Source organism: Patella vulgata, chromosome 6 (assembly GCF_932274485.2).
Source record: "Patella vulgata chromosome 6, xgPatVulg1.2, whole genome shotgun sequence".
Lineage (NCBI taxonomy): Eukaryota > Metazoa > Mollusca > Gastropoda > Patellidae > Patella > Patella vulgata.
Genome location: NC_065884.2, coordinates 38,060,994 through 38,083,655, shown reverse-complemented (window position 1 = coordinate 38,083,655; position 22,662 = coordinate 38,060,994). Strand labels below are relative to the sequence as shown.

At 36.1% G+C, this 22,662-nt stretch overlaps 1 protein-coding gene across 7 annotated transcripts in view; it reads right to left on the bottom strand.

The window, feature by feature from the left end:
* LOC126825389 (X-ray repair cross-complementing protein 5) overlaps positions 1-22,662 on the bottom strand; it is a 284,666-nt gene that overhangs the window by 33,922 nt on the left and 228,082 nt on the right. The window lies entirely within an intron of this gene.

Genomic DNA, 22,662 nt, shown 5'->3' with positions numbered 1-22,662 from the left:
ATGCTCATTATCAAACTTAGTCAAGGTATTACTGTAATGAAACTATACACCAAGTTTCATCAATCTCACTTAATTAGAACTAAAGTTATCGTGTCCCAAAGCATCAACCAATCAAATTGCTTATCTCTGCTTACCCTAAGCGGAAAATGCTCATCTTCGAACTCCATCAAGGCATTGACCTAATCAACACATACACCAAGTTTGAACATTCTAGCTCAATTAGGAAGAGAGTTATCGTGCCCCAAAGTATCAACCAATCAAATTGCTTATCTCTGCTTACCCTAAGCGGAAAATGCTCATCTTCGAACTCCATCAAGGCATTGACCTAATAAACACATACACCAAGTTTGAACATTCTAGCTCAATTAAAAGTTATCGTGTCCCAAAGCATCAACCAATCAAATTGCTTATCTCTGCTTACCCTAAGCAGAAAATGCTCATCTTCGAACTCCATCAAGGCATTGACCTAATCAACACATACACCAAGTTTGAACATTCTAGCCCAATTAGGAAGAGAGTTATCGTGTCCCAAAGCATCAACCAATCAAATTGCTTATCTCTGCTTACCCTAAGCGGAAAATGCTCATCTTCGAACTCCATCAAGGCATTGACCTAATAAACACATACACCAAGTTTGAACATTCTAGCTCAATTAGGAAGAGAGTTATTGTGTCCCAAAAAGTGTGACGGACAGACAGACGGACGGACAGACGGACAGACAGACGGACGGACAGACGGACGGACAGACGGACGAACCCATTTTAATAGTCCCCTGCTTTCTTCGAAAGGCGGGGGACAACAAGACCATAGTAATTGCATACTTGCATTCATACATCGCTATAATATCAACATTTTAGTCATATTATTTCAGCAATTTGCATTGCATATTCCTACTTTTGGTTTCATCCAACTAAACGGAAGTTATAAATTAGTAAAAACTACAAGTACATACAAATGTTTTTTTAAATTATTTTATTCGTAAGCACATGTTAAGTATATAAGTATATAAATAACAAAGTAGCACAAATCGGTTTCCGTGTATAGTCGAAACTCGGAAATCACTCGGCAAACCTTGGCAGATTCCGGTACCCTGTCGAGGTTTGCCGAGTGCTCGGAAATATGCTGTACGGGCGAAAGGTCACGTGGCCAATTGTCGTGATTCCGATTAGTTTATTTTTAGCATTACCGGTATACAAATGTCGGGATTTAATGCAGCAGGACTAGTTCGGATATCTGAGAGGATCTCTTCCTCAATTTCACTGGATATTAAAGAAATAAATTCACCACAACAATTAAGATAGGTTGCCAGGCAATGAAACATACGCCCACAGCAGCTAAATCGTCCGGGCAGTCAACAAGAGTTTTACTTTTTTCGGTAATGAAACATTTAGAATACACTAAAATCTGATTAAGAGCAACAACTCAGAAAACCATTAGAATTTGTTTGGTTTTTATAAAGTTCTGCCCCATTCTAACGTTTTGTATACAAAACTTTTAATACTGTATCATGGATTTAGCTGTTCCAAGTCATAAAAATTCATTGAAAATCAATATACTTGTTCGTCTCAAGATCCTAAACTCTGTGTATCAATCTGAAGTCAATCGGATATTAACTTAGGCCTCCAGAGCGTCCACAAGATTTGTTGAAGTGATCAAGGGCCATAACCCTGGCAGTAATTAACAGAAAACGCTGAAAATCAATACGCTTCTTCGTCTCATGACCTTAAACACTGTGTATAAAATTCATAAAAGTCATAAAAATTCATTGAAAATCAATATACTTGTTCGTCTCAAGATCCTAAACTCTGTGTATCAATCTGAAGTCAATTGGATATTAACTTTGGCCTCTACAGCGTCCACAAGATTTTTTAAAGTGATCAAGGGCCATAACTCTGGCAGTAATTATCAGAAATCGCTGAAAATCAATAGGCTTCTTCGTCTCATGACCTTAAACACTGTGTATAAATTTAAAGTCAATAGGATATTAACTTTGGCCTCTAGAGCGTCCACAAGATTTTTTGAAGTGATCAAGGACCATAACTCTGGCAGTAATTATCGGAAATCGATGAAAATCAATAAGCGTCCTCGACTCATGACCTTAAACACTGTGTATAAATTTAAAGTCAATCGGATATTAACTTTGGCCTCTAGAGCGTCCACAAGATCTTTTGAAGTGATCGAGGGCCATAACTCTGGCAGTAATTATCAGAAATCGCTGAAAATCAATAGGCTTCTTCGTCTCATGGCCTTAAACACTGTATATAAATTCAAAGTCAATCGGATATTGCTTGTGGACGCCGGACCGACGGACGGACGGAGGCGACGACAATATACGATATTTCAATGTGGGCGTATAAAAATCACGATATAGTTTTTTTTGTCATTTCATGATCCTGCTGTTCTGTCAAATCGTTCAATTATTGTTCATAATTTCCGATGGCAATGTTTCTTTTTGCTATGGAATACGCATTTCAGATTAACGCCCGGTTTGAAACAATTTCTATAGATTTGGGAATTAAACTCTTTGTTCTGTCATCGTCTTTCTTTGCTGCGCAGATATGATCGTCAGATTAATACGGTCTTTTATTGCCGATAATTTGGTTGACCTATATTGCACGTGGGAGGATCTCCGGCTTTTGGAACTTCCATTGACGACGTGCATGCTTGAAGTTCAAGGTCAACGCCGCCATCACTATCTTCAGTTAAATCTCGTTTACGTTTCTTGGTGTCATTCTGCGAGGTGTTCAAGTACTTGGCATGATTACCTCAATTAAGTTGTTTATTTATGAAATAAGCCGAAGGTATTCTTTGTAATGATTGACTCTTTGATGGCGTCAAGTACTTGGCATGATTACCTCAATTAAGTTGTTTATTTATGAAATAAGCCGAATGTATTCTTTGTAATGATTGACTCTTTGATGGGTTTCTTAATCGACGAGTAATAATTAACTCTTTTGTAATCGGCCGAAAGTCGATTGATTTATGATACCATTAGTGGCCGGTTCATTGTTTTAACAATCGGCCTGATAATTAATTCTTTGTAAATTGGCCGAAAGTAGATTGATTTGTGATACCTTAGTGGCCGGTTCATTGTTTTACCAATCGGCTAGATTAAAGATCAATCGGCTAAAGCCAACAAAAAACAGCCGATTAAGATCCCTGTTGCAGAGAGATGTACAAAGCAGACCATTATTGCGGCAATTGCATTGCCCCATGCAGCCTGTTTTACAACCACATTTTGTGAGTTTGGTATGAAAATGATTTTGCTGATGACAACATGCGTGATGAATAAGGGAGAACAAATGAATATGGTGATGATGAAAATGACAAAAGAAGGGATTTTTTTGTAAAAATGTTTTTTATTGCAAAAATGGTTCCCTCAACGTTATACTTTTGCAATATCAACCATTTTTGCAATAAAATTTTAATAATGAAAAACTGCTATCACTTTCATAACGAGAGCATCGCTAACGCAAAATACGTCCACATTCCTGCTTTGATTGATATGGTACTTTTTTAAAATGAAGAGAATGAAATATGAAATGGCTGCAATGACTGTAATATGACAAGAGGCAAAGAAAGCTAGGTGTTGGGTTTGTTTTGCCAAATTTACAGACAAAATATTAACAAAAAAGTGGGTGTGACACAACCCCAGGAGGTTGGGGCATGAACCAAAATAAATAGTTGCTGTCTTTACGGTATAAGGAATAATTATGCAAGTTAGAAGATGATCCATTAAGAATTGTAGCCGGTAGATGATATATACGAAAATTGGGCATGGCTGTGCCCCTGGGGGTTGGATATGGAACAATATAAATAGGTACAACCCTGTTACTGAAATAAATGATATGCTGGATTTGAATAAAATCTGTTAATTATTACAACCTGTAGATTATTTACAGATAAAAATTAACAAAAAAGTGGGTGTCATACCACATCCCTGGGGTCAGGACATGCACCAAATAAATAGTTGTTATCCTTACAATATAAGGCAGTGGTTCTCAAACTTTTTTAGGCAACAGCACACCTTAGAGCACATGAAAAAATAGCGGCACACCTGGCTAAATATATATGAAAAATATCTGAATTTTGCAAAACAAAAACATGGCAAGTCTTAGATGGCATACAATGGTAGACAGAGACTAGTCATAGAAACATAGAATGACTCAAACTAAATAAAGAAAAACACAGCTATGAACGTACCAGTAGACACCAGTGAATACTCAATTGGGATCAAATGGCTTTTCGCATTTTCTTAGTGTGCCGTTCAAATTTCGCGGCACACTTAGGAAGATCTCGCGGCACACCTGTGTGCCGTGGCACACTGGTTGAGAATCACTGGTATAAGGAATAAATATGCAAAGTTCCAAGATGATCCATTTAGAATTCCAGCCTGTAGACAAAAAACACAAAAATTGAAATGAAATGAAATGAAATGGGGTTTAACGTCCTACTGTTCTGCTCCTATGCTGGGCTAATGAAGACGGGCATACGCCATACAGTGTGCTATGAGGGAAATTTTGCCCAGGCAGTGGCACTATCGCCTACTCTTATATCGAATGTGGCTCTGCCACTGGGGGTTGGACATGGATCCAAATAAATATGTACTAATTGGATCTAAATCTGTTAATAATTGCAACCTGTATTTACAGACAAATTATCAACATAAAGCTGGTGTAGCACTGCCAAAAGGGCGGGGGTCCGGGCATGCACCAAAATTAACAGTTGCCGCCCTTAGGCTATAAGGAATACATATGCCCAGTTCCAAGCTGATCCATTCAGAATTGCGGCCTGTATACAGTAAACACAAAAATTGGGCGTGGCTCTGCCCCTGGGGTCGGGACATCCAGTTGTCATCATTGGGCTATAAGGAATACATATGCCAAGTTCCAAGACGATCCATTAAGAAATGTTGGGGTCGGGCAATCACCAAAAAACAATAAGGGTCATCATTACGGTATAAGGAATAGATATGCAGTTTCAAAAGGATCAAAAGGGGAAACACAAGACACACACACAAAAATTGGATGTGGCTCTGTCCCAGGGGGTCAGGCATGCACCAAAAATAAAAGAGGTCATCTTTAGGGTATACGGAATAAGTATGAAAAATTTCAAGATGACTGATAAAGATTTGCGGCCTGTAGGCGACAAGCAGACTCACAAAAAGAAAATGGGTGTGGCTCTGCCCCTGATGGTTGGGCAGGCACCACAAACAATAGGGATGTTCCTTAGGAGAGAGAAATGGGGTTTAACGTCCACTCGACACAAACTAGGTCATTTTGGGACTAACATATGGTTTAATTTTATTTCAATAATTCGCTTGTGTGAAGAGGTCTTTAGCAGTGGGAGGAAACCGGAGGACCGGAGAAAACCCACGAGGTTAGACAGGCATTTTCCTTAGGGTATAAGGAATAAGTATTTAAAGTTTCAAAAGGATCTGTTAAGAATTGTGGCCTGTAGGCAACACAGACACAAACAAAAACTGGGCGTCCGTAGCTGTCCCAGGGGTCGGGCATGCACCAAAAATAATTGAAGTCACCCTTGGCTTATGGTAAGGAATGAGTATGAAAAGTTTCCAAGACGATCGATGAAGAATTGTGGCCTGTGCACCAAAAAGGATAGTGATGATCCTTAGGGAATAAGGAATCAGTATGCAAAGTTTGAAGTGGATACGTTAAGAAATGCGGCATGTGGAGGACAAACAAATATATACAAAAATTGGCGTGGCTCTGCCCCTGGGGGATGGGAATGTACCAAAAACAATAATGATCCTAAGGGTATAAGAAATAAGTATGCAAAGTTTGAAGTGGATCCGTTAAGAAATGTGACCTGTAGACAACAAACAAATACAAAATATGGGTGTGGCTCTGCCCCTGGGGGGTCGGGCATTCACCAAAAACAATAGGCATCATCCTTGGGGTATAAGGGTTAAGTATGTAAAGTTTCAAGACGATCAGTTAAGAATTGCGGCCTGTATGTGACACACACACAAACATACACACAGACAGGGGCGCTAGCAATTCACTAGGGTCCGGGTATCATTCAGATTTGATGAAAAAAGGAAAGAAACTGAGCTTACCATCTATAATCTGATACACAAATTCAGTTAATAGATTGCCATATGCAGAAAGTATTAAATACCATCAAGATTCGAAAATTCGAAAATCCGTCGCTGTGATTTCGAACCCGAAGTTGAAACCAAATTGACAACTTCTTTAATAGTTGCACGATTTTCATGAAATTTAGTATGTATGTAGATCTTACCAATGCGACTTGAAAAATGTCATTAGAAATTTTCTAAATTATCTCCCCTTGATGAAATTAAGGATCAAAGTTTTCAAAAAAATCGACGAAATATAGGTCAGATTGCCTTGAAATTTTTTTTCTTTACTAGCTATGACACTACTGATTCGTACACAAAAAATGGAGTTTGTTGCCCATTCCAAAAGTGCCACCATCTTGAAATGTGAAATGTCTCTAAGGCTTTTTTGATATTTTACTTACAGACAAGGGAATTATATTTTCCGAATCCTTGAAGAAAAGCCCATAAATTGTAGGAATTAGAATTTTGATTTTTGGCAAATGATGGACGCCATTTTGAATTGAAAATGAAAAATAGTGAAAAATCCACATTAATGGGCTTTAAAACATCCACAATTGGTCGTGGCTTAAAGAATCTGTCTCCTATTACCGAAATTAATACATTTCAGGATAGCCTGGCTCATGGTCGAATGTTTGGTAATGTTAGCTGGTTTTGACTTCGCGCATGCGCTACGCTGGAACCAAAGGTACCATGAGTACCAAATTCCGGCGAGGAACTTTTCACGCTGGTACCTATAGGTACCCTGATAATTTCAAGGTGATAACTGCATTCGTTCAAGTCGTTTGTTCTTGGCACGGCTCCAGGTCGGTTTTTTTTCTATGTCAATTTACGGCTTCTATAAGGGGAAAAAGGTGGAATTTCGTCGCGAAACCTGCACCGATTGTCCGAAAACCATGAAATTTGGACACAATACGCCCATTACCACCCCGGACTCTGTGCTTTACTCCCATTTTGATCCCATTAAAAAAAAGAGTTTTAGCAAAAAAACGATTTTCGGAATTTAATATTGGTTTTAATTAGGGTTTCACACTAGCTATCGTTTCAAAAAAATTCTATAATATGGGTTTAGTTGTAAAGTCACACATAAGTAAAATGTGAATTTATATGGATAAAAAACTGCCTTCCCACTTCTAGAATGTGCCAGTTTTTATAAATGAGTCGTCGCAAGTTTGAATTACTTTCTGTTCGCGCCATGAAGTTTATCAACCACTATTTACACCTTATGCATATCATTAACACAAACAACCAATCAAAAACACTCTAGATAATATTACGCGCCAATTTGACCTCAAGTTCACAGGTCAAAAGGCGTGTCTGAGTTCGCGTGTTTACTTTGAGACGATGAAGTGCCTTATTCACCTCGTAGACAAAAATTGTGGAAAGCTGATTAAATTTACAGATACCAGTTGGAATAAGGTTGTTTTAAGTTTTAAAGAATGGACTAATCTTGATGGAAACGAGCTAAAATTGTGCCAACAATATAAAGATGTATTTGTGGGTAAGTTTATCAACTAAATCATACTAAAATTGAAAGTAGAGTCGCCATTTTATTTTTTCGCGAAACACAAAATTTTTTGTTGTTTGTAAACATTTTAAATTAAATTCTTAATGATAGGCGGATTAAATTTTATAGACACCTGTGCTCATCACAAATGCTCGGGACGATACAACGCAACGGGAGCTTACGTCCGTATATAATATTTCTTGTTTGTTGTCATTGCTGTGTGCAAGTTACAATAAATAATAATAATGTTTGTTGACATTCACTTTGTATAGTCTCGTTATATAGTTCATAGATAGGTTTGTTTTAAAATCGATAGCATTCACGCTAGCCTTTGGTTTTATTTTATTAACCCCAGATTGTCTAAGTGTCTTTTCACAAATCAAGTGTAAACAGGTGGCAGTGTCTTATTGTTTTTCATAAAAGAAAAGTAATTGTTATTATGGATATTTGTTGCAGCTAAATTCTTCTCTCACTACTCAGGTTCTAATTTGCTTATTTTGTTTATGTGTGCAATAATATTAGGAGTATGTTTGTATTTATAGGGAATAAAGATGATGCACTACCGGTTTATGGCTATCATTCCAAGTGTTATTCGAGATTCACAGACAGAACAAAGATTGAACGATCTACTAAAAGAGTTGCATTACAGTCTGGTGAGAAGCAAACGAGTGATGAGAGTCAATCCATTTCTAGACAAGCTTTGCGATCAGCCGCCACTAAATCATCAACCACCCAAGCTGTCCACCTGCGATAATAATATTTGAAAACAGAAGAGCAATATTTACAAAAGAATATTAACAAAATCATAATTGAGGACATGTCTTGGCTCCTGTGTGCATTATCTGCAAAAAAGTACCTTTGTTCTACAGGTGTCAGAATAAGACTGTCTCTGATAAGCTGGTTTTAGCAGAAACTAAAGATGGGGGTAAGTTTTTATTATTTGTTCAACCGTTGTGATTTAATATTGTCCCCCCCACCCTCCTTTCCTGGCTATGCCCAGTGTTGGGTAGGGGAATAGGTCCATCGCCCCTCCTCAGCGTGTCATAAAAGGCCTTTATTGGGGAGAGTTGTCGGGTGGCCGATAGGTGTTATCTATCAGTCTGTCATCATATCCATGATATTTACAATTTTTCATATCTTTTCAGGGTGACTTCGAGAAGCAGCAATTAAGAAAGAAGATGAAACCATTCTCAGACACATTAGAGATAAAGACTGTGTACCCACATTTCAGTCGTCAGGGTAAGTTTATTTCATACTTGTAGTAGTTGTTGTGTCCTTGTGGCTTGTTGTTATATCTATTTTATATCATAGGCCTACATAGGCAACTAGTGGGTGGGAAGGGATTTATATAGCCATGTTTCAAAAAGGTCTGTCATCAATGGACTTGAGTTCGAATCCCATTATCAGCGACCTCAATGACAAGGTGTGGGAGTAGGCGATTGATTTACTCTATAGTATAAGTAGTGCTGGTATCTTTGATGGCAAGTGAATTGGCACAAAATGACCAGATTGTGGTGTCCAAATGCACTAAAACAAAGTACATCCGTTCTAAGAATGTGTAAACATTTTTTACTAGCACTTTTGTACTGTCAAGACTTGTTTGTGATATGATAAGTTTAAAGTGTATTAATATGTTTGTTTTTCTTAATCGATCATCGGCCAATACATGCGATTGATCATTAAATCTTAAATGGAAATATCACCTACGTGTAGGATGGGATTTCCTTGTACGTGTAGTAACTATGAACTTAATTTTTCAGATCTTCAGAGGTGTCTGCATATATGAGACAACCTTTGATATATTTTGTGATTAGAAAAAGAATTATTTTCAACAAAGAAATTCCGCGAATGGCCAAGTTATTAGATATGTTTATTAAGATGGCAAAGGACACTGAACAAGTCGACATTTCAAACTACCGTTAATAATTTGTTATTTCTGTACAATGGTTTTGTCCTATGGGGGTGGGGGCGATTTAGCCAATTGGTCTGTCATTAATGGGCTCAACGGTTTGAATCCTCTTCTCAATGACAAGGTGTGGAAGTATGCAGGGGTATTCCGGTTTGGCCTACTGTACTACTAATATGTAGGCAAATTATCTGCCATTGCAAGTGGATTGGTGTAAAATGACCAGATAGCAGTGTCAACGTGCAATAAAACAACATTCAGTGGATATGACTTATGTGAATTAATTTTTGAAATGTTGTTTTTAATTACAATACACAGGCATGATTTATATCTTTAAAAAATAATCAAACAATATATCTAAAGATAAATAAATGTGTAAATACTTCTCCATTTGTTGATTTTAGTACTTTATTTAACTGTTTGTTTTATATGTTTTTATATTTTACATTCTCACTATTTAAGCATTAATTATTGCACAACTGTTACAGCAAGATTTAAAATAAATTATTGATATAACAGTTATTAAAAATTAAAAAAAAGTTTTCTGTATTTTAAAAAAAATATTGATATTGAAATGTAATTATAAATTGCAATACACAGGCCTAATTTATATCTATTTAAACCTTTAATACTAGTCATTTAATAAAAGATTAATGTTTTAAATTTGTTTTCATTCTTTGTTTGGTGATAGGGTGGGTTGCCATGGGGGAAATTTGGTCTTTGTTCAATATTTATAGGACATTTATGATACGAGTTATCTCCCCTTATACCTTTTTACCTGGGACCCCTATTTGAAATATCACGTTTATGCATTGTTTTTTTGGTTGAAATCAAATATGTCTATGCAATTATCAAATTTATGTATGATTTCTGATAATAAATTAAATTCAATATCAATACAATGACGCTGTATTTTCATAAATAGACAAAATCGTGCTACGATGTGCAACATTACTGCTTTGTGGGCGTTTATTATTGGTCCTGTGCAAATACAAATTAAGATATTTCCATAATTTTTTTTTTCAAATGTTGCTATGCATTTTGGCAGTACACACGAAAAAAATCATTCACCTGCAGTAATTTTATCATCCAAAATCACAACGTCAAAGTCATGTTAGACAAGCATGATAAATTGACCGAGACCCTGGGTAAATGGGTAATATTTTAAAAACTGGCAATATCTGAAGGTGGGAATATGGATTTTCCATCACTAGAAACCTTGTATTATAAGAAAATGGCAACATTTTTTAGACTCGGGGGGGTGCAACAAAAATCGATTTCTAAGCACATTTTACCTATACAGACGACACTCTATATTGTTTTTGTTAAAATTATTTCGTCTGAAAGCCTATTGAGATTACTAAAATTATTATTATTAAGCTTTCATATTACATATGAAAGCTTATTGTTTCTGTTAAGATTATTATTGTTATTTTTTTTTTGTGTTTTGTCCACAAATCGGATTTCTCAGAATCTAACCATAGGATCGTTCTGAAACTTTTACCTATCCCCCCAAAAATGGGTGGTGGCTGTTGATTAAATATATTTTCAAAACGTTTTACGAATCCGAAATCACCGAATTTTACGAAGGAATGCATTTGACCTACAATGCTGTAACTTTGTGACTATTTGACCTATTTTACTAATTCTTTTTTCCTTGAGTATCTTGAAACATTTACTTCAAATCTGCAATTTCGGATTTTGGCATTTCGAAAATTTGTCGCTGTCATTTTGAACCGGAAGTTATTACCAATTTGACAACTTCTTTAATAGTTGTGCGATTTTCGTGAAATTTAGAATGTTAGTAGATCTTGCCAATGCGACTTCAATGATGTCCTTGGAAATTTTCTAAATTATCTCCCCTTGGTGAAATTAAGGATCAAAGTTTTCAAAAAAATCGTCGAAATATAGGTCAGAATGACCTAAAAAAAAAATTCGATACTAGACAAGTAATTACTGATTCGTACACAAAATATGGAGTTTGTCGATCGAACCGGAAGTGCCACCATCTTTAAACGTGAAAAATCAAAAAGGCTTTTTTGCTATTTTACTTACAGACTCGGGCGTCATATTTTCGGAATCCTGGAAGGAATGCCTAAAAATCTATCGGATCAGAATTTTGATTTCGGTCACGTGATGGTCACCATTTTGAATTGAAAATGAAAAATAGAAGCAATTTGAAGGGCCGGGACTTTGGAACACAAGAACTCTCCTTCTAATTAAGCTAGAATGTTCAAACTTGGTGTAGGCGTTCACTAGGTCAATGTCATGATTGAGTTCAAAGATGAGCATTTTTTGCCTAGGGTAAGCAGAGATAAGCAAGCTGATTTGTTGATTCTTTAGGGCACGATGACATTGGTTATAATGAATGGAGGGCGATGAAACTCTTGTCAATCGAGAGGCTAATAGCTGGCCTGTTGTGTGAAATCATTGTATCATTTTTTGAAAATGCCCGGGGTAGCCGAAAAAAGGAGATCGAAATCCAAAAAGTCGTATTTTTACGATTTGGGGCATTTTTAGAGGTCGTGTAAAGTAAAATAAAGCATGCATATACATATATTATTGATATTAAATATATCATATAAAAAACTAAACAATGAATCAGCTGTCATTGACAGATTTTATATTATAAGCATGGTCAGTGGAAAGTCAGCGTATTGTCTAACTTGAACTCACTGACTCCGTAACATTATTGTGGGTATGGTATAAGCTGAATTTGATGAGATGCACATATCTCGTATGACTATTTGGTACTTACAGTGTTAGACTTTGTCGTAACGTTACGGTCTCCATTCATCAAATCGTCGTTGGGGCTATAATACGATTTTGAATCAAGTTATTTATCACTGAGGGACTCAAAATTAGGTTTGATGTAGCTCTGCTCATTTACAGTGGCGAATTTAACGGGCACATGGGTTCCAGCTCCCTCCTCTAGAAATTTCACAGCACCCGCATGGATTGTGGCTAATTTTGTGGCAGAATTTTATTTTTCTGGGGGAGGTATTTCTAAATGGCTCCGACACAATCACGTTTTCGGCCTCCAATTAAAATTTCTTAGCGGGAGAACCCCCTGACCCGACCCCCTTGCGGGGCTTCACGGTCGGTATCAGCCCCCCTCCCCACCACCATGGTTAATCCGGCGTTGATGTTCCCTCTTGTGCAGCTGCAAAAGAATGTACAAGTTCATTGCCTCATTGTCAAAGATCCCACTTTTCTACCCCAGTTCGGGTAATGAGGTCGAGCGTATATTGTATAGGGGATATTAAACAAGCAAACAGTATGGCTGATGTCTCCCGCCAAAACCCCAAAGTAAAAGATGACACATTAATTAATCGCACTTTCATATTTTTTTCAAAAGTATCGAGCAATCAAACTATACTGTAAATTTCATCACTCTCTGTCAGATAGAAATCAAGGTTATCTTGTCCCAAAGCATCGACCAATGAAATTGCCAAGCTGTAGCTCAAAATGTTCAGTCAAGACCTGATGAACATCTACACCAAGTTTAAACATTCTAGCTCAATTAAAAGCTGGGTTGTTATGTTCCAGTACTTCATTATAACCAAAGTTATCATACCCCAAAGCATCAACCAATTCAAAGTCCCGGCCAATCAAGTTGCTTTGCTTATCCTGACTAAGAGAATGCTCATTGTCGAACTTGGTCAAGGTAATATGGTCAAGGTACTAATGTAATGAAACTATACACAAAGTTTCATCAAAAATGCTTATCTCTGCTTACCCATTTTAATAGTCCCCTGCCAATCGAAAAGCCCCCCGACCCACCCACTCCACTCCCGTGTAATATATTAGGTTATAATTGTGTTACAAACGTATCACAAGGAGCATTTGAATATTCTCTCTGAGGCATCTGATACCACTTGTTCCTATTATTATTTTTTTTTTTTTGTGTCATTTCTACAAATCGGATTTCTCAGAATCTAACCATAGGATCAATCTGAAACTTTGACCTACCCCCCCCAAAAATGGGGTGCGAATGTTGATTAAATATATTTTCAAATCGTTTTTCGAATCCGAAATCACCGAATTTTACGAACAAATTCATTTGACCTACATTACTGTAACTTTGTAACTATTTGACCTATTTTACTAATTCTTTTTTTGAGGGGTGCCTTGAAACATTTACTTAAAATCTGCAATTTCGAATTTTCGAATTTCGAAAATTCGTCGCTGTGATTTTGAACCGGAAGTTGAGATCAATTTGAAAACTTTTTTAATAGTTGCACGATTTTCATGAAATTTAGAATGTAAGTAGATCTTATCAATGCGACTTCAAAAATATCATTAGAAATTTTCTAAATTATCTCCCCTTGATGAAATTAAGGATCAAAGTTTTCAAAAAAATCGACGAAATATAGGTCAGATTGCCTTGAAATTTTTTTTCTTTACTAGCTATGACACTACTGATTCGTACACAAAAAATGGAGTTTGTTGCCCATTACAAAAGTGCCACCATCTTGAAATGTGAAATGTCGCTAAGGCTTTTTTGATATTTTACTTACAGACAAGGGAATTATATTTTCCGAATCCTTGAAGGAAAGCCGAACAAGCCAACAGTGAGGCTGATGTCCCCCGCCGAAATCCCCAAATAAATAGATGACACATATTAATTAATCGCACATCTATTTTTTTCCAAAGTATCAAGCAATCAAACTGATTATCAACTATAAACTAAGTTTCATCACTCTCTATCAGATAGAATCAAAGTTATCTTGTCCCAAAGCAGGAAATTGCTTATCTCTGCTTAGCTTTAGCTCAATATGTTAATCATTGAACTCAGTCAAGACGAACATCTACATCAAGTTTAAACATTCTACCTCAATTAGAAGAAGAGTTTGACCAATCAACATGCTTATTGCTCGTTGGCCTAAGCAAAAAATTCTCATAATCGAACTTAGTCAAGGTATTGATGTAATGAACTATACACCAAGTTTCATCACTCTCACTTAATTAGAACTAAAGTTATCGTGTTCCACTTCCAAAGCATCAACCAATCAAATTGCTTATCTCTGCTTACCCTAAGCAGAAAATGATCATCTTCGCACTCCATCAAGGCATTGACCTCATTAACCCCTACACCAAGGTTGAACATTCTAGCTCAATTAGAAGGAGGGTTATTGTGTTCCAAAGTCTTGGCCAATCAAATTGCTTATCGCTCTGCTTACCCTGAGCAGAAAATGCTCATCATCGAACTAAGTCAAGGTATTGATGTAATGAAACTATACACCAAGTTTCATCACTCTCACTTAATTGGAACTAAAGTTATCGTGTCCCAAAGCATCAACCAATCAAATTGCTTATATTTGCTTACCCTAAGCCGAAAATGCTTATCTTCGCACTCCATCAAGGCATTGACCTAATAAACACCTACACCAAGTTTGAACATTCTAGCTCAATTAGAAGGAGGGTTATTGTGTTCCAAAGACTCGGCCAATCAAATTGCTTATCGCTCTGCTTACCCTGAGCAAGTTTCATTAATCTCACTTAATTAGAACTAAAGTTATCGTGTCCCAAAGCATCAACCAATCAAATTGCTTATCTCTGCTTACCCTAAGCGGAAAATGCTCATCTTCGAACTCCATCAAGGCATTGACCTAATCAACACATACACCAAGTTTGAACATTCTAGCTCAATTAGGAAGAGAGTTATCGTGCCCCAAAGTATCAACCAATCAAATTGCTTATCTCTGCTTACCCTAAGCGGAAAATGCTCATCTTCGAACTCCATCAAGGCATTGACCTAATAAACACATACACCAAGTTTGAACATTCTAGCTCAATTAAAAGTTATCGTGTCCCAAAGCATCAACCAATCAAATTGCTTATCTCTGCTTACCCTAAGCAGAAAATGCTCATCTTCGAACTCCATCAAGGCATTGACCTAATCAACACATACACCAAGTTTGAACATTCTAGCCCAATTAGGAAGAGAGTTATCGTGTCCCAAAGCATCAACCAATCAAATTGCTTATCTCTGCTTACCCTAAGCGGAAAATGCTCATCTTCGAACTCCATCAAGGCATTGACCTAATAAACACATACACCAAGTTTGAACATTCTAGCTCAATTAGGAAGAGAGTTATTGTGTCCCAAAAAGTGTGACGGACAGACAGACGGACAGACAGACAGACAGACAGACAGACAGACAGACAGACAGACAGACAGACAGACGGACGAACCCATTTTAATAGTCCCCTGCTTTCTTCGAAAGGCGGGGGACAAAAATGGTAGATAACACAATTTTGATTTCCGGCAAATGATGGACGCCATTTTGAATTGAAAATGACAATTAGTGAAAAATCCACATTTATGGGCTTGAAAACATATACAATTGGTCGTGACCTAGAGAATATGTCTCCAGGATAGCCTGGATCATGGTCGAACGTTTGGTATTTGAATATTTCAAAAATTCGAATTTCTCCTTTGATGTTTTCCGTGCCGACAAGGTTGTTTTCGAGTTTAGCTGGATTTGACTTCGCGCATGCGCTACGCTAGAACCAAAGGTACCATGAGTACTAAATTCCGGCGAGCAACTTTTCACGTTGGTACCTAGGTACCCTGAAAATTTCAAGGTGATACCTGCATTCGTTCAAGTCGTTTGTTCTTGTCACCTGCCTTTCGTCAAAGTCAATTTACGGCTTCCATGAGGGGAAAAAAGTGGAATTTCGCCGTGACACCGGCACCGATTGTCCGAAAACCATGAAATTTGGACACAATACGCCCATTACCACCCCGGACTCTGTGCCTTACCCCCATTTCGATCCCATTAAAAAAAAAAGAGTTTTAGCAAAAAAACGATTTTCGGAATTTAATATTGGTTTTAACCCTGTACCCAGACAAGATATACATATTATTATAATCCCTATGAAATATTTTAATTATTTACTGCTATAATATGAATTATCACTTATTCCCCGTTAAATAAATATCGGTCACCGGGTGCAGCTGTACAACTTCAAGGACCCTGGCTTCAAGTCAATTTACGGCTTCCATGAGGGGAAAAAAGTGGAATTTCGCCGTGACACCGGCACCGATTGTCCGAAAACCATGAAATTTGGACACAATACGCCCATTACCACACCGGACTCTGTGCCTTACTCCCATTTTGATCCGATTAAAAAAAAAGAGTTTTAGCAAAAAAACGATTTTCGGAATTTAATATTGGTTTTAATTAATTTTGAAATTGCAAATGCAAAGAGATTTTATCGCCTCTTCCTTATGTGATAGGTATTGGTACTATACACATTATCCTTAAAAGACAATTTTTTAAAATGACCGTAACGATGTATCAACACTAGAAACCGAAATCGCCTATTTTGACCTTTTTTGACTGCTGAGGCATCCTTCCGGTGGTCCAAATCTCTGGAATTTCTAGCGGTTGGCTGCGCCGCGATGATATTTATCACATATTAAATTGAGAAAATCCTCAGATATCAAGAACAATAAAAATTCGATAAAATACGGCAATTTTTTAAGCAAAAAACCTTTGATTGTTGGGGGTGGGTTTTGAATTTATTTTGAACGTTCTCGGAATCCAACACTCTTCTATTTTTAATATGTGATAGCTAGAATCCCAAGGTACATTCTGTGCAAATTTGAAGGCAATCGGAGCACAGGAACGTTGCCTGGGTAGAGCAAAACAACCCGGTCGCGAAAATTTACCTATACTTCAAAGTGATTATCATGTTGTGTTATGATCGCCATTTTAGATCAATCTGAGTCCCTGATCCACCGTCATCTACCAAACCACTCCGAAATATAGCCAAAATCCCAAAATCGACCGTAGTTTCTTTTTGCTTCGCGCATGTGCCACGCTGGAACCAAAGGTACGTTGACTACCAAATTCCGGCGAGGAACTTTTCACGTTGGTACCTAGGTGCACTGAAAACTTCAAGGCGATACCTGCATTTGTTCAGATCGTTTGTTCTTGACACGGTTCCTGCCGTTCGTTTTTTTCCGCCATTTACGGCTTCTGTAAGGGCGAAAAAAAGTGGAATTTCGCCACGAAACCGGCACCGATTGTCCCAAAACCATGAAATTTGGACACAATATGCCAATTACCACTCTGTGAATTACTCCCATTTTGATCAGATTAAAAAAAGGAGTTTCAGCAAAAAATAAACAACCGATTTTCGGAATTTAAATTTGGTTTTAATTAATTTTGAAATTCCAAATGCAAAGGGATCTTATCGCCTCTTCCGTATGTGATTGCTATTAGTACTATACACATTATCGTAAAAGACATTTTTTTTTAAAATGAGCGCAACACCAAAAACCGAAATCGACTATTTTGTCTTTATCATACATTAAATATTATATGCCATCGGTTAATTTTTATACGCCCACATTGAAATTGAATTTCAGCGATTTCCGATAATTACTGTCAGAGTTATGGCCCTTCATCACTTAAAAAAATTCTTGTGGATGCTCTAGAGGCCAAAGTTAATGTCCGATTGACTTTAAATTTATACACAGTGGTTAAGGTCATGAGACGAAGTAGGCGATTGATTTTCAGCGATATCTGATATTTACTGCCAGAGTTGTGCGCAGTGTTGTGGCCCCTGATCACTTCAAAATATCTTGTGGACGCTCTAGAGGCCAAAGTTAATATCCGATTGACTCTAAATTTATGGTCATGACACGAAGATGCCTACAGTATTGATTTTCAGCGATATCTGATATTTACTGCCATTTCCGATAATTACCGTGAGAGTTATTGCCCTTGATCACTTTAAAAAATCTTGTGGACGCTCTAGAAGCTAAATTCAATATCCGATTGACCTTAAATTTATACAGTGTTTAAGGTCATGAGATGAAGAAGCCAATTGATTTTCAGCGATTTCCGATTGAATCTTTTGAAAATCACACCTAACTCTAAAACTAAAGGCAAGAAACGGGCCGGTTTACATTGAAGCACAACTAATTCCTGTCCTGCGTACTCTATCAATATAATATACGGTTTTCTAAATATGCCTTGGATGGTAGCCACAAGTCGACAATTTTTGTTTTGTATTTTTCCCATTTTGTTCATAAGGTAAATGTAATTTTTCAGATACCTGATGACATTTATACTTATTGTTTCAATAGATTCTAATAACCCCCTTTGCAGTTAATATGAAAGCTTTCATATCTGCTATGCAGATCTAGTTATTATTATTATTATTTACAGCGGGAGCCTAGATCTCCACGATCGAAAACAGATATCGATCTGGAATTAGATTTTCTATCGGGAAACCATGTGGTGGCTACTTGATAAAATATTTTTGAAATTTCTGTACGTTGTCTAAAAATTGAAAATTGGCCATAGTTTCGTCAATTCTTTATCCATTTTCAAGCAAATTACATTTTTGGAATCCCTGAATCTTTTCTGAGACAATGGGTATCTCACATTTTTCAATTTCGAACATTCGTCTCTATGACTTTTTTCGTTCGAAAATTGAAAACATGTTGTTTACGAGACAATTTTTGTTATTTTTCAAAATTTTCAAATTTGACTTACATTTTTGGATACCTGAAGTCCATCCGATTCCAGTAATATAAGTTTTATTCAGAGTTATCGCCCTTTATTTTTCGATTTTTTTCGAATTTTCTTCCCATTTTGTGAGCTCGGGTTTCGTTTTATGGCAGAATTGACGTTTCTGAAACTTCTGGAACATGAAGTTATAGTCCAATACCAACTTATAAAGCAATTTCGACAAGAATCCTTAAACCGGAAGTAGTCGAAATAATATGCGATATTTTGAAAAAAAACGTGAAAAATTGGTGTTTTGGGTAAAAACATGATTTCTCCGTCCGATATCAACGGATTAAACAAATTAAGGTATCATTTGGTCGGGCGGTGATTGGACCACTGAATGATACCCAATTCCTGCGGATAATATGATCAGGCAGCAAAATATGGCACGCTGAAAATCAAGTATTTTCTGATTTTTAGCATTTTTGGACGCCTGTATTTTAAAAACTACGCCAACGATTTTTATGAAACTTTCTCTATCGAGAGACCTTGTGGTAGTCTTGTGTACGAAGCATTCCATTACGACTTTGAAATATCTGGAATAGGCGAAATAACGGACTGAAAATCGAAAAAAGTCGAAAAATCGTGAAATTTTGGAAAATGCTCTACTATTTTTTTATTTTAAGAGATTTTCAAAAAAAGGTTGTATATTCTTATAGCTGACCTAATTACGATTCTAACGATGTATAATATGTATGTAGTTATTGAAATTTAATTTTCGATATTTTAATTTTTTTGCATTGTTGGCACTTTTGAACATAGGATTTCTCAGGGGCATTTCATCTGATGAGATAATGTAATATATCATTACAGAGCCCTGTGGCTATTTTAGTGCCCAAACCGGCTATTAAAACTATTCCGACAATAATAACCATACCAGAAGTTTTCAAAAAATGAAAAAAAAAGGTTAAAAACATTGTCGCACTTGCGAAAAAATTGATTTCTCCCTTAGGTAATAGCGGACCAAAAGAACTAAAGTGTCGTTGGATAGCCCTATTAATGGACCATCATATGGTATCTAGTATTTTCCGATTTTTTAACATTCTGAGACGCCATTTTTCTCGAAAACGACGCCTACGATTTTTCTTAAACTTGTCTTACTCAAAGTCCTATCGGTTGTCTATATAGTGAATCCAAAATGAAAAGCATTGAAATAATATAGGTGGTCCAAAAATGGCCTCAAACTTTGAAAAAAATTGAAAAATCGTTAAATTTTTGGAAACGCTCTTTGATTTATCTTTTTTTCCAAAACTACTCATTGGATGTTTCTGACACTTCTGGTACAGAAAGTTAAGTATCCAAAGAACTTCATAAAGCTATCACGACAATGATCGTAAAACCGGAAGTAGTCGAAAAAATGTCTGATATTTTGAAAAAATTTTTTTTTTTACGAAAACCTTTTTAATTTTTTTTTACGAAAACCTTTTTTATTTTTTTACGAAAACCTTTTTATTTTTTTTTTACGAAAACCTTTTTTATTTATGAATATTTTTGATGGTATTTTACACAGGGTTAAAATATCATCCTACTTGAGCAGAAATGAGAAAGTTACCTATTCAAACAACATGTTAAAACTATCCCGACAATGATCCAAAAACCGGAAGTAGTCGAAAAAATATCCGATATTTTGAAAAAAACAACTTAAAAAGTAAAAAATGGTGATCTTGCGAAAAAAGTGATTACAACGCCATATTTCAACGAATCAAAACAACTAAAGTGTCATTGGATAGCCCGAACAATGGACGATCTTATGACATCTCAATGGTAAAAAATCGCTGGTTACGTAATATATTATGAGATGCTGAAAATCTAGTATTTTCCTTTTTGGAGCCTATTCAGACGCTTTTATCTCGAAAATTACTCTTATTTCCTTTCTTAAACTTCTGTTACTTAGAGTCCTAACGCTGGTCTGGGGTGTGATTCCAAATTTAAAAGCCTTAATATAGTATAAATGGTCTAAAAGGGATACAATATTTTAAAAAAGTCGAAAAATCGTTATATCTGTAAATCTGCTTCTAGTGGTATAAGGGAGGTAAAACTGTCCAATGGATCTTCCTGAAACTTCTGGTACAGGAAGATAAGTTCCCATACCACTTGTTAAATCTATCCCGATAATGATCCGTAAACAGGAAATAGTCAAAAAAATATTCGATATTTTAAAAAAATATCTTCGCAGATATTAGGCGCCAAATTTCGAAAATTTAAAATTTTACAAAAAACTTTTTTATTTATGAATATTTTTTAGTCGTGTTTTACACAAAATTAACGAGTCAACTGACTTGAGCAAAAATCAGAATTTTTTTTGTCTCAGTAATTTTCCTTGGCCGCCATTGGCTAATTCATTTTTTCAGTCCTAGATTAATTATTTATTGTTCGATTTGTATAAAACAAAGTTCATATGCTCCGTTGTCTCAATTGCCATTTTTTTTGTTACCGATAGAGTTATCTGTTGGCACCGGAAGTGGCGTAATTTTACCAAAAACTACAATTTTGACAGTTAGGTACCACTTTTCGAAAGCAAATATTATTTTTTTCAAATCTGGTATAACTGAAAGGGTGCGCCCTTTAAAGGCGCACAAAATGTTGGGCCCAGTTTTTTTAATTTCGATTCCGTTTTCGGGCTATTTCGATTAAAAGGTGAAAAAAGGTGTAAAATTAAGCTATTTACAACCCATCCAGCGTTTTCATATTTTAAAATATTACTTCGTAACTTTCATAAACTCGTAGCAATAATCTATACGGAGAGAATGTATGTGAAAATTAATTTGTAATATGCGCAGTTGCCGAGAAATGGGCAATTTTGCATAAAAGAGTCAATTATTATTGGATTTTCATAAAAGTGAAACCATTTGATGCATAATGTCAATTGTGACTAGTTCAACTCAATTTAACATTTTCAATGTCACCGGAAATGACGAAATTTGGACAAAAACTGTATTTATAGCCGTCGAAACAAATAATTTATTCAAATGAGTCGTATTTGTTGTTTGTTTAAGATTTTGATATGTGATTTTAATTAACTAAAAGCATGGACCCATACGATCATATAGATATCACAAAATGGTTTCTAACTTGTTCAGTTGCGGAGAAATAGGCAATTTTCAACAGGTCACCTTTCAAGGTTTTTTGTCAATAAAAGTGTCAATTATTATTCGATTTTCATGAAATTTTCACTGTGTGATACATACTGCCATTTACGATTTCATACAAGTAATTTATGATTTTAATTATCACCGGAAGTAACGTCATTTTGACAAAAACTGTATTTTTAGCCTTCAAAACAGATATTTTATTCAAATGAATCAGATTTGTAATGTTTTTAAAATTATGATATTTGATTCCAATCAACAAATAGAATGAACTCATTCGATCATACAGATACCTCAAAATGGTTTCTAACTTGTACGGTTGCAGAGAAATAGGCGATTTTCTACAAGTCATTTTTCAAGGTTTTTGGTCTATAAAGGTGGCAATTATTATAGGATTTACATAAAATTTTCACCATGTGATGATGCTATTTCTGATTTCATAAACCAATTTAACATTTTCATTATCACCGGAAGTAATGTAATTTTGACAGGATCACTGACATGTAGCAAATGAATTGATTGCTGGAT